The sequence below is a fragment of the Coregonus clupeaformis genome, unplaced genomic scaffold, assembly GCF_020615455.1.
Source record: "Coregonus clupeaformis isolate EN_2021a unplaced genomic scaffold, ASM2061545v1 scaf0920, whole genome shotgun sequence".
Taxonomy (NCBI): Eukaryota; Metazoa; Chordata; class Actinopteri; order Salmoniformes; family Salmonidae; genus Coregonus; species Coregonus clupeaformis.
In genome coordinates this window covers 134,631-148,972 of record NW_025534374.1, presented here as the reverse complement: position 1 = coordinate 148,972, position 14,342 = coordinate 134,631, and positions in this window count along the sequence as shown.

Genomic DNA, 14,342 nt, shown 5'->3' with positions numbered 1-14,342 from the left:
CCCTACAATGTGATCTTCTGGATTTTTTTTCTCAATTTGTCTGTCATAGTTGACGTGTACCTATGATGAAAATTACAGGACTCTCTCATATTTTTAAGTGGGAGAACTTGCACAATTGGTGGCTGACTAAATACTTTTTTTCCCCACTGTATGTGTGTATATATATATATATATGTATGTATATGTATGTATGTGTGTATATATATATATATATATATATATATATATATATATATATATATATATATATATATATATATATAACATGGGGGATTGGAAGTGATGCAGACAATTACATTGATGGAAGTTACAATCTATCTGCAATATTAAGCTGATCTACCCCCATAAAAACAAAAAAACATCCACTTTACCCATGTAACAATGGCCAGCATTGAGCCTATAGCACAGACAGAAAGGAGCACATTCTCCGAGCAGTTGGCCTTTTCTCAGATCATCATCCCTGAGGCCGGTCGGCTGGGAGGAGAGAGTCTCCATTGGGCAGTAGTTATTTTTATAGTGAGAGTGATAATAGATCCAGCGCCACACTACTCCTTCTGTCTACGGCTGTAACAGGCTGTTTTAATAACTTATCAAGCAGACCTGGGTCAAATACATGTCAAATACTTGAGCTGCACGTAACATTTAGGGATGGGGTTAAAGAAAGACCTTTTTGGTTCCATCAGCATCTTCAGAGGGACTGCATCCCAAATGGCACCCTATTCCCTATATAGTGCACTACTTTTGACCAGTGCCCATAGGGAATAGCCATATGGTCCCTAGTCAAAAGTAGGCGGTAGTGGGCGGCAGGTAGCTTAGTGGTTAAGAGCGTAGTGCCAGTAACCGAAAGGTCGCTGGTTCTAATCCCTGAGCCGACTAGGTGAACAATCTGTCGATGTGCCCTTGAGCAAGGCACTTAACCCTAATTGCTCCTGTAAGTCGCTCTGGATAAGAGCGTCTGCTAAATGACTAAAATGTAAATTTGGGGCCTAGTTAGCCCAGTACAATAGAACAATAGATTTGGGGCCTAGTTAATCCAGAACAATAGAACAATAGATTTGGGGCCTAGTTAGCCCAGTACAATAGAACACTAGATTTGGGGCCTAGTTAGTCCAGTACAATAGATTTGGGGCCTAGTTAGCCCAGTACAATAGATTTGGGGCCTAGTTAGCCCAGTACACTAGAACAATAGATTTGGGGCCTAGTTAGCCCAGTACACTAGAACAATAGATTTGGGGCCTAGTTAGCCCAGTACAATAGAACAATAGATTTGGGGCCTAGTTAGTCCAGTAAAATAGAACCTAAATGTTTTGTCTCTATGGCATGGAAATAAATGTGATGATAAGAGAATATTGGAAACATGCTTTCACTGGTTATGCTACAGTGTTATCCGTTGTATAAGGCTAACCTCTATCAGTCTCAGTCTAACAGAACATCCTTGGTGTCCTGAGACATATGGATACTGGGCCACCTGGTATCAACTCAGGGAATGAGAAGCAGAGAGGTTTGAAACGTCTTTGTGAAAGGTAGCAGGACTTGCAATTACATATCCAGCCAGCAGATGGCAGCAGTGGCTGTAGCAGGTGCATAGGAATACAGCGCCTTCAGAAAGTATTCATACCCCTTGACTTTTTCCACATTTTGTTGTGTTACAGCCTGAATTCAAATTTGATCAAATGGAGATTTTGTGTCACTGGCCTACACACAATACCCCATATTGTCAAAGTGGAATTATGTTTTTAGAAATGTTAGTAATGAATTAAAAATGAAAAGCTGAAATGTCTTGAGTCAATAAATATTCAACTCCTTTGTTATGGCTAGCCTAAATAAGTTCAGGAGTAAACATTTGCTTAACAAGTCCCATAATAAATTGCATCGACTCACTCTGTGTGCAATAATAGTGTTTAACATGATTTTAGAATGACTACCTCATCTCCGTACCCCACACATACAATCATCTCTAAGGTCCCTCAGTCGAGCAGTGAATTTCAAACAGATTCAACCACAAAGACCAGGGAGGTTTTCCAATACCTCGCAAAGAAGGGCACCTATTGGTAGATGGGTAAAAAAACAAAACAGACACTGAATATCCCTTTGAGCATGGTGAAGTTATTAATTACACTTTGGATGGTGTATTAAAACACCAAGTCACTACAAAAGATACAGGTGTCCTTCCTAACTCAGTTGCCTGATAGGAAGGAAACCGCTCAGGGATTATACCATGAGGCCAATGGTGTCTTTGAAACAGGTACAGAGTTGAATGGCTGTTAGAGCATCCTGACTGGTTGCATCACCGCCTGGTATGGCAACTGCTCGGCCTCCGACCGCATGTGTGCAAGTTTCCTGCCATCCAGGACCTCTATACCAGGCGGTGTCAGAGGAAGGCCCTAAAATTTGCCAAAGACTCCAGCCACCCTAGTCATAGACTGTTCTCTCTGCTACCGCACGGCAAGCGGTACAGGAGTGCCAAGTCTAGGTCCAAAAGGCTTCTCAACAGCTTCTACCCCGAAGCCATACAACTCCTGAACAGCTAATCAAATGGCCACCCGGACTATTAGCATTGTTTCCCCCACCCCCTCTTTTAGGCTGCTGCTACTCTGTTTATTATCTATGCATAGTCACTTTACCTCTACCTACATGTACATATTACCTTAATTACCTCGACTAACCTGTTCCCCCGCACATTGACTCTGTACCGGTACCCCCTGTATATAGCCTCCCTACTGTTATTTTATTTTACTGCTGCTCTTTAATTATTCATTATTTTTCTATTTTTCTTATTTTATTTTATTTTTCTACTTATCTATTTTTTACTTAACACTTATTTTTCTTAAAACTGCATTGTTGGTTAAGGGCTTGTATGTAAGCATTTCACTGTAAGGTTGTATTTGGCTCATGTGACAAATACACATTGATTTGATTTTGATTTGATTTATAGGAGAACACTGAGGATGGATCAACAACATTGTAGTTACTCTACAATACTAACCTAATTGACAGAGTGGCTGCATCATGTTATGGGTATGCTTGTCATCGGCAAGGACTAGGGAGTTTTTTTATTTGTTATAAAAAGAAACGGAATAGAGCTAAGCACAGAGGAAAAGCTGGCTCAGTCGGCTTTCCAACAGAAACTGCGAAACAAATTGACCTTTCAGCAGGACAATAACCTAAAACACAAAGCCAAATATACACTGGAGTTGCTTCACAAGATGATATTGAATGTTCCTGAGTGGCCTAGTTACAATTTTGACTTAAAATCGGCATTAAAATCTATGGCGAGACTTGAAAATTGCTGTATAGCAATAATCAACAACCAACTTCACAGAGCTTGAAGAATTTTAGGTGTGCAAAGCTCTTTGACTTACCCATAAAGACTCACAGCTGTAATCGCTGCCAAAGGTGATTCTAACATGTATTGACTCAGGGGTGTGAATACAAAAACACATATACATGATCAAATACAAATCTTAGAATAAACTATTAAAGACTACCAGAACCCACTGGATTATCCAATTACATTGAATGAACTACAGGGCAAAATACCAACCCTCCAACCCCAAAAGGCCTGTGGTGTTGATGGTCTCCTAAATAAAATGATAAAATATACAGACCACAAATTCCAATTGGCTATACTTAAACTCTTTAACATCATCCTTAGCCCTGGCATCTTCCCCAATATTTGGAACCAAGGACTGATCACCCCAATCCACAAAAGTGGAGACAGATTTGACCCCAATAACTACCGTGGGATATGCATCAACAGCAACCTTGGGAAAATCCTCTGCATTATCATTAACAGCAGACTCGTTTATTTCCTCAGTGAAAACAATGTACTGAGCAAATGTCAAATTGGCTTTTTACCAAATTACCGTACGACAGACCACGTATTCACCCTGCACACCCTAATTGACAAACAAACAAAACAAACAAATGCCTTCTCATGCTTTGTTGTTTTCAAAAAAGCTTTTGACTCAATTTGGCATGAGGGTCTGCTATACAAATTGATGGAAAGTGGTGTTGGGAGAAAAACATACAACATTATAAAATCCATGTACACAAACAACAAGTGTGTGGTTAAAATTGGCAAAAAACACACACATTTCTTTCCACAGGGCCGTGGGGTGAGACATCGATGCATCTTAAGCCCCAACCTCTTCAATATATATATCAACAAATTTGCATTAGAACAGTCTGCAGCACCCGGCCTCACCCTACTAGAATCTGAAGTCAAATGTCTACTGTTTGCTGATGATCTGATGCTTCTGTCCCCATGCAGAGCAGAATTAGGCTGATACCCGCTAATGATGAAAATCCAGAAAAGAGACGTTAAATTCTACAACCACCTAAAAGGAAGCGTTTCCAAACCTGCCATAGCAAATTATTTTATATTCTGAACTAGTCAAGTCAGTTAAGAACACATTTTTATTTACAATGACGGCCTATCCCAGCCAAACCCGGATTACGCTGGGCCAATTGTGCGCCGCCCTATGGGACTCCCAATCCCGGCCGGATTGTGATACAGCCTGGAATCGAACTAGAGGCCTCTAGCACTGAGATGCAGTGCCTTTGACCACTGCGAGACTCGGGAGCCCATCTACAGAGAGATGAGCCTGGAGAAGAGTCCCCTAAGCAAGCTGGTCCTGGGGCTCTGTTCACTAACACAAACAGACCCCACAGAGACCCAGGACAGCAACACAATTAGACCCAACCAAATCATGAGAAAACAAAAATATAATTACTTGACACAATGGAAAGAATTAACAAAAAACAGAGCAAACTAGAATGATATTTGGCGCTAAACAGAGAGTACAGAGTGGCAGAATACCACATATTTCCCTCAGATTACACAGACCCCAAATAATTTTTGAAAACAAACCAATTTTGATCAACTCCCTTATCTACTGGGTGAAATACCACAGTGTGCCATCACAGCAGCAAGATTTGTGACCTGTTGCCACAAGAAAAGGGCAACCAGTGAAGAACAAACACCATTGTAAATACAACCCATATTTATGTTTATTTATTTTCCCATTTGTACTTTAACTATTTGCACATTGTTACAACACTGTATATATACATCATATTTTTGTTTATTATTTATTTCGCTTGCTTTGGCAAAGTTAACATACGTTTCCCATGCCAATAAAGTCCTTTGAACTTAATTGAAATTGAAATTGAATTGAGAGAGAGAGAGAAAGCGAGAGACTGTGAGAGAGAGAGAGAGTGAGAGAGCGAGCGAGAGAGAGAGAGAGAGTGAGAGAGAGAGAGTGAGAGAGCGAGAGCGAGAGAGCGAGAGAGCGAGAGTGAAAGAGTGAGAGAGAGAGAGAGAGAGCGAGAGAGCGAGAGAGCAGAGAGAGAGAGAGAGAGAGAGAGAGAGAGAGAGAGAGAGAGAGAGAGAGAGAGAGTCCCCTTAGTAAGCTGGTCCTGGGGCTCTGTTCACAAACACAAACAGACCCCACAGAGCCCCAGGACAACAACAACAACACAATTAGATCCAACCAAATCATGAGAAAACAAAAAGAGAATTACTTGACACATTGGAAAGAATTAACAAAAAAACAGAGCAAACTAGAATGCTATTTGGCTCTAAACAAAGAGTACACAGTGGCAGAATACCTGACCACTGTGACTGACCCAAACTTAAGAAAAGCTTTGACTATGTACAGACTCAGTGAGCATAGCCTTGCTATTGAGAAAGGCCGCCGTAGGCAGACCTGGCTCTCAAGAGAAGACAGGCTATGTGCACACTGCCCACAAAATGAGGTGGAAACTGAGCTGCACTTCCTAACCTCCTGCCAAATGTATGACCATATTAGAGACACATATTTCCCTCAGATTACACAGACCCACAAAGAATTCAAAAACAAACCCAATTTTGATCAACTCCCATATCTACTGGGTGAAATACCACAGTGTGCCATCACAGCAGCAAGATTTGTGACCTGTTGCCACAAGAAAAGGACAACTAGTGAAGAACAAACACCATTGTAAATACAACAATGTTTATGTTGATTTATTTTCCCATTTGTACTTTAACTATTTGCACATTGTTACAACACTGTATATAGACATAATATGACATTTGAAATTTCTTTATTCTTTTGAAACTTCTGAGTGTAATGTTTACTGTTAATATTTATTGTTTATTTCACTTTTGTTTATTATCTACTTCACTTGCTTTGGCAATGTTAACACACGTTTCTTCCCATGCCAATAAAGCCCTTAAATTGACATTGAATTGAATTGAATTGAATTGAGAGAGAGAGAGAATGTACAGGTTAGTGATCAAATAGGAGTGGACCTGCAACATAAACACACAGAGGGACATGCAAACAAACTGAAGTCAAAATCTCATATCAACCCGGACTCTCTCTCTGACTTCTCTGCTGAACATGAATGGTAAAAGACATCAGATTGACTTTGTGGGCTGAGTTGAGTACTTAGTTCTTAGTGTGAATAAATAAAGAGATTTGCGTTGTATTCCACTACAGGCTCTCAGGTTATTATTGGCCTGTACAAACCTGACCACAATGACAGCCCACATGGACTGACACTTTTGCATAGGGACTTGACACTTCCCCATTACGCAATATCCTCCTCTTAGTGTAGAACAAGAGCTGATGTGTCACCGTAACCCAACTAAAGGTCTTGACAGACAGATGCAACTGACTGTTGGCCACCGCATTTACATTCTGGTCATTTAGCAGACGCTCTCATCCAGAGCGACCTACAGCAACTTCCTGGATGTGAGATGGACATTAATGACTGGCTGGACTGGTGAGTTGCACTATGTATTTCTAATTCTAGATGTATAATATGGATTCACCCGATGACGCCCAGAGGAACGGTGAAATAAATACATTTTAGATGGTGATTGTTCTTCACTTACGGTCCTGGAGAGCCAGGGTTTCGGCATGCCTAGCGCTAATGCCATCATATTCAGCTGAACAAGATCTTTGATGGTTGGTTCATTGTACAGAATCAGGTGTTTTAGTCCTGGGCTGAAACAAAAGCCTGCACTGAGTTAAGCTATACCGGACCTGGGGTGAGGAACATAAACACTAGCCCACTGACAGTTCAAGTCAGATACTGTCGGATACTGAGGAAACCGTGGCTACATCAGTTTACGGAGACCACAGTCTCGTTGCTTCTTTCCCTTTAACTCATCCTCAGTTCAACCCTCAGGTATCAGTCATTCACTCAACAGAACCACCTCCATTATCTCTGAACGAATTCTTTGTCTGCGTCCCAAAATGGATCCTACTACCTATAGTGCGCTACATTTGAGCCTGGGCTCTGGTCAAAAGTAGTGCACTAGATTGGGAACAGGGTGCCATTTGGGATGCATTTCTTTGCACAGATGGCTTAGTGAGCGCTGTCAGTGTTTAGTCCAGTCGCGTGTGTGTGACGCTGTGTGTTTCTGTCTGTCTGTCTGTCTGTCTGTCTGTCTGTCTGTCTGTCTGTCTGTCTGTCTGTGTGTCTGTGTGTGTGACGCTGTGTGTATCTACTACTGGGTCTCTCTCTGATCCCCTGATTCTCTCTGGGTCTGGTTCTGTGTGTCTGGGTCTCTCTCTGATCCCCTGACTCTCTCTTGGTCTGGTTCTGTGTGTCTGGGTGTCTCTCTGATCCCCTGACTCTCTCTGGGTCTGGTTCTGTGTGTCTGGGTCTCTCTCTGATCCCCTGACTCTCTCTGGGTCTGGTTCTGTGTGTCTGGGTCTCTCTCTGATCCCCTGACTCTCTCTGGGTCTGGTTCTGTGTGTCTGGGTCTCTCTCTGATCCCCTGACTCTCTCTGGGTCTGGTTCTGTGTGTCTGGGTCTCTCTCTGATCCCCTGACTCTCTCTGGGTCTGGTTCTGTGTGTCTGGGTCTCTCTCTGATACCCTGACTCTCTCTGGGTCTGGTTCTGTGTGTCTGGGTCTCTCTCTGATCCCCTGACTCTCTCTGGGTCTGGTTCTGTGTGTCTGGGTCTCTCTCTGATCCCCTGACTCTCTCTGGGTCTGGTTCTGTGTGTCTGGGTCTCTCTCTGATCCCCTGACTCTCTCTGGGTCTGGTTCTGGGTGTCTGGGTGTCTCTCTGATCCCCTGACTCTCTATGGGTCTGGTTCTGTGTGTCTGGGTGTCTCTCTGATCCCCTGACTCTCTCTGGGTCTGGTTCTGTGTGTCTGGGTCTCTCTCTGATCCCCTGACTCTCTCTGGGTCTGGTTCTGTCTTTCCTTTTTATTCATCTTCAAATATCACAGTGACTCTAATACTGCTACTACTGTCTGGCCATGTGTCTGTCATTCTCTACTACTGTCTGGCCATGTGTCTGTACTTCTCTACTACTGTCTGGCCATGTGTCTGTCCTTCTCTACTACTGTCTGGTCATGTGTCTGTCCTTCTCTACTACTGTCTGGCCATGTGTCTGTCTTTCTCTACTACTGTCTGGCCATGTGTCTGTCATTCTCTACTACTGTCTGGCCATGTGTCTGTCCTTCTCTACTACTGTCTGGCCATGTGTCTGTACTTCTCTACTACTGTCTGGTCATGTGTCTGCCTTCTCTACTACTGTCTGGCCATGTGTCTGTCATTCTCTACTACTGTCTGGCCATGTGTCTGTCCTTCTCTACTACTGTCTGGCCATGTGTCTGTCCTTCTCTACTACTGTCTGGCCATGTGTCTGTCATTCTCTACTACTGTCTGGCCATGTGTCTGTCTTTCTCTACTACTGTCTGGCCATGTGTCTGTCCTTCTCTACTACTGTCTGGCCATGTGTCTGTCATTCTCTACTACTGTCTGGCCATGTGTATGTCTTTCTCTACTACTGTCTGGCCATGTGTCTGTACTTCTCTACTACTGTCTGGCCATGTGTCTGTCCTTCTCTACTACTGTCTGGTCATGTGTCTGTCCTTCTCTACTACTGTCTGGCCATGTGTCTGTCCTTCTCTACTACTGTCTGGCCATGTGTCTGTCATTCTCTACTACTGTCTGGCCATGTGTCTGTCATTCTCTACTACTGTCTGGCCACGTGTCTGTCCTTCTCTACTACTGTCTGGCCATGTGTCTGTCATTCTCTACTACTGTCTAGCCATGTGTCTGTCCTTCTCTACTACTGTCTGGTCATGTGTCTGTCTTTCTCTACTACTGTCTGGCCATGTGTCTGTCCTTCTCGACTACTGTCTGGCCATGTGTCTGTCATTCTCTACTACTGTCTGGCCATGTGTCTGTCCTTCTCTACTACTGTCTGGCCATGTGTCTGTCATTCTCTACTACTGTCTGGCCATGTGTCTGTCATTCTCTACTACTGTCTGGACATGTGTCTGTCCTTCTCTACTACTGTCTGGCCATGTGTCTGTCATTCTCTACTACTGTCTAGCCATGTGTCTGTCCTTCTCTACTACTGTCTGGCCATGTGTCTGTCCTTCTCTACTACTGTCTGGCCATGTGTCTGTCCTTCTCTACTACTGTCTGGTCATGTGTCTGTCCTTCTCTACTACTGTCTGGCCATGTGTCTGTCCTTCTCTACTACTGTCTGGCCATGTGTCTGTCATTCTCTACTACTGTCTGGCCATGTGTCTGTCTTTCTCTACTACTGTCTGGCCATGTGTCTGTCCTTCTCTACTACTGTCTGGCCATGTGTCTGTCATCCTCTACTACTGTCTGGCCATGTGTCTGTCCTTCTCTACTACTGTCTGGTCATGTGTCTGTCCTTCTCTACTACTGTCTGGCCATGTGTCTGTCCTTCTCTACTACTGTCTGGCCATGTGTCTGTCCTTCTCTACTACTGTCTGGCCATGTGTCTGTCATTCTCTACTACTGTCTGGCCATGTGTCTGTCATTCTCTACTACTGTCTGGCCATGTGTCTGTCCTTCTCTACTACTGTCTGGCCATGTGTCTGTCATTCTCTACTACTGTCTGGCCATGTGTCTGTCCTTCTCTACTACTGTCTGGTCATGTGTCTGTCCTTCTCTACTACTGTCTGGCCATGTGTCTGTCCTTCTCTACTACTGTCTGGCCATGTGTCTGTCCTTCTCTACTACTGTCTGGCCATGTGTCTGTCATTCTCTACTACTGTCTGGCCATGTGTCTGTCATTCTCTACTACTGTCTGGCCATGTGTCTGTCCTTCTCTACTACTGTCTGGCCATGTGTCTGTCCTTCTCTACTACTGTCTGGCCATGTGTCTGTCTTTCTCTACTACTGTCTGGCCATGTGTCTGTCCTTCTCTACTACTGTCTGGCCATGTGTCTGTCATTCTCTACTACTGTCTGGCCATGTGTCTGTCTTTCTCTACTACTGTCTGGCCATGTGTCTGTCCTTCTCTACTACTATCTGGCCATGTGTCTGTCATTCTCTACTACTGTCTGGCCATGTGTCTGTCCTTCTCTACTACTGTCTGGCCATGTGTATGTCCTTCTCTACTACTGTCTGGCCATGTGTCTGTCATTCTCTACTACTGTCTGGCCATGTGTCTGTCCTTCTCTACTACTGTCTGCCATGTGTCTGTCATTCTCTACTACTATCTGGCCATGTGTTCTTCCTTCTCTACTACTCTCTGGCCATGTGTCTGTCATTCTCTACTACTGTCTGGCCATGTGTCTGTCTTTCTCTACTACTGTCTGGCCATGTGTCTGTCCTTCTCTACTACTGTCTGGCCATGTGTCTGTCATTCTCTATTACTGTCTGGCCATGTGTCTGTCCTTCTCTACTACTGTCTGGCCATGTGTCTGTCATTCTCTACTACTGTCTGGCCATGTGTCTGTCATTCTCTACTACTGTCTGGCCATGTGTCTGTCCTTCTCTACTACTGTCTGGCCATGTGTCTGTCATTCTCTACTACTGTATAGCCATGTGTCTGTCCTTCTCTACTACTGTCTGGTCATGTGTCTGTCTTTCTCTACTACTGTCTGGCCATGTGTCTGTCCTTCTCGACTACTGTCTGGCCATGTGTCTGTCATTCTCTACTACTGTCTGGCCATGTGTCTGTCCTTCTCTACTACTGTCTGGCCATGTGTCTGTCCTTCTCTACTACTGTCTGGCCATGTGTCTGTCATTCTCTACTACTGTCTGGCCATGTGTCTGTCCTTCTCTACTACTGTCTGGCCATGTGTCTGTCATTCTCTACTACTGTCTAGCCATGTGTCTGTCCTTCTCTACTACTGTCTGGCCATGTGTCTGTCCTTCTCTACTACTGTCTGGCCATGTGTCTGTCCTTCTCTACTACTGTCTGGCCATGTGTCTGTCATTCTCTACTACTGTCTGGCCATGTGTCTGTCATTCTCTACTACTGTCTGGCCATGTGTCTGTCCTTCTCTACTACTGTCTGGCCATGTGTCTGTCATCCTCTACTACTGTCTGGCCATGTGTCTGTCCTTCTCTACTACTGTCTGGCCATGTGTCTGTCCTTCTCTACTACTGTCTGGTCATGTGTCTGTCCTTCTCTACTACTGTCTGGCCATGTGTCTGTCCTTCTCTACTACTGTCTGGCCATGTGTCTGTCCTTCTCTACTACTGTCTGGCCATGTGTCTGTCATTCTCTACTACTGTCTGGCCATGTGTCTGTCATTCTCTACTACTGTCTGGCCATGTGTCTGTCCTTCTCTACTACTGTCTGGCCATGTGTCTGTCATTCTCTACTACTGTCTGGCCATGTGTCTGTCCTTCTCTACTACTGTCTGGTCATGTGTCTGTCTTTCTCTACTACTGTCTGGCCATGTGTCTGTCCTTCTCTACTACTGTCTGGCCATGTGTCTGTCATTCTCTACTACTGTCTGGCCATGTGTTTGTCCTTCTCTACTACTGTCTGGCCATGTGTCTGTCATTCTCTACTACTGTCTGGCCATGTGTCTGTCATTCTCTACTACTGTCTGGCCATGTGTCTGTCCTTCTCTACTACTGTCTGGCCATGTGTCTGTCATTCTCTACTACTGTCTGGCCATGTGTCTGTCCTTCTCTACTACTGTCTGGTCATGTGTCTGTCTTTCTCTACTACTATCTGGCCATGTGTCTGTCATTCTCTACTACTGTCTGGCCATGTGTCTGTCCTTCTCTACTACTGTCTGGCCATGTGTCTGTCCTTCTCTACTACTGTCTGGCCATGTGTCTGTCATTCTCTACTACTGTCTGGCCATGTGTCTGTCCTTCTCTACTACTGTCTGCCATGTGTCTGTCATTCTCTACTACTATCTGGCCATGTGTTCTTCCTTCTCTACTACTCTCTGGCCATGTGTCTGTCATTCTCTACTACTGTCTGGCCATGTGTCTGTCTTTCTCTACTACTGTCTGGCCATGTGTCTGTCCTTCTCTACTACTGTCTGGCCATGTGTCTGTCATTCTCTATTACTGTCTGGCCATGTGTCTGTCCTTCTCTACTACTGTCTGGCCATGTGTCTGTCATTCTTTACTACTGTCTGGCCATGTGTCTGTCATTCTCTACTACTGTCTGGCCATGTGTCTGTCCTTCTCTACTACTGTCTGGCCATGTGTCTGTCATTCTCTACTACTGTCTGTCCATGTGTCTGTCCTTCTCTACTACTGTTTGGCCATGTGTCTGTCATTCTCTACTACTGTCTGGCCATGTGTCTGTCATTCTCTACTACTGTCTGGCCATGTGTCTGTCCTTCTCTACTACTGTCTGGCCATGTGTCTGTCATTCTCTACTACTGTCTGGCCATGTGTCTGTCCTTCTCTACTACCGTCTGGCCATGTGTCTGTCATTCTCTACTACTGTCTGGCCATGTGTCTGTCCTTCTCTACTACTGTCTGGCCATGTGTCTGTCATTCTCTACTACTGTCTGGCCATGTGTCTGTCATTCTCTACTACTGTCTGGCCATGTGTCTGTCCTTCTCTACTACTGTCTGTCCATGTGTCTGTCCTTCTCTACTACTGTCTGGTCATGTGTATGTCGCTCTAAGGATGTGTCTGTCGCTCTAAGGATGTGTCTGTCGCTCTAAGGATGTGTCTGTCGCTCTAAGGATGTGTCTGTCGCTCTAAGGATGTGTCTGTCGCTCTAAGGATGTGTCTGTCGCTCTAAGGATGTGTCTGTGTGTTTGGATTCAGGGTCTTGGTAAGTGTGATCTCAATTGGTCTGTATCTCAGTCTGTAGTCTGTCTGTGGTTACAGATGCCAATGGGAGATAACCGCTGGGAGGTTGAGTGAGGATACAAGCAGAGGTAAGGATTATTTTCCTCTTTCTTCCTCCAATCCTAACGAGAATGAATGTTCTGAAACGTCTAGAGAATAATGTAATGTCATACAGCAACTATAGTCATTGTCATTGTGATTACACTCCCCTACATATTTACTCAGACAGTAAAGCAGAAACATTTAATTTGGCTCTATACTCCAGCATTTTGGATATGAGATCAATTGTTTTATATGAGGCGACAGTAAAGAATGTCACCTTTTTATTTGAGGGTATTTTCATATATATCTGTTTTACCGTTCAGGAATGAACACACTTTATGTATTTAGTCTCTAAAGTTACAGAGGAGCAAAGATCATACCCCCAAGACATGCTAACCTCCCCTGTTATTGCTAATGGTGACAGGTTAGATCATACCCCCAAGACATGCTAACCTCCCCTGTTATTGCTAATGGTGACAGGTTAGATCATACCCCCAAGACATGCTAACCTCCCCTGTTACTGCTAATGGTGAGAGGTTAGCATGTCTTGGGGGGTAGGATCTTTGACCCTGTGTAACTTTCTCACTGATCATTATTCAGGATTAATTCAGGGTTATCAGTAATCATGGTAGCATCCACATGAATGAAGAAGTGTTCAGAAACGTATTCTCTTCTTATTTACAATAAAAGTGACTCTCTATTGGCCACAAGATCATCCGAAACACAACAAAAACCAACATCAAATGCATCCAACAAATGTGTAGAGACACAAGCTTAATGTAGTCATTGTGCGCTAGGAATATGGGACCAAAATACTAAACTTTCGACTACTTTAATACACTATGTACGAAAATACCCTCAAATAAAAAGGTGACATTCTTTACTGTCGCCTCATATAAAACAATTGATCTCAAATCCAAAATGCTGGAGCATAGAGCCAAATTAAACGTTTTTGCTTCGCTGTCCAAATAAATAAGTAGGGGAGTGTGTCTGTGTTTTAGACACTGCCTTTAAGACCAAATAAATAAAATATGACTAATAAAACTTGAAACTTTAAAATCAAATCCACATTTATTATCTTTCCCCTTTTTAGGAAAACATTATAAAATATAATAAAAGTAGATTTGGTATTAATGGCAGTGTCTACAACATAGATATAACACCATTACAAAGATAGTAGTGAGGGGAAAGCAACTTGGGGGGAAAGCAACTTGGGGGTAAAGCAACCTGGGGGGAAAGCAA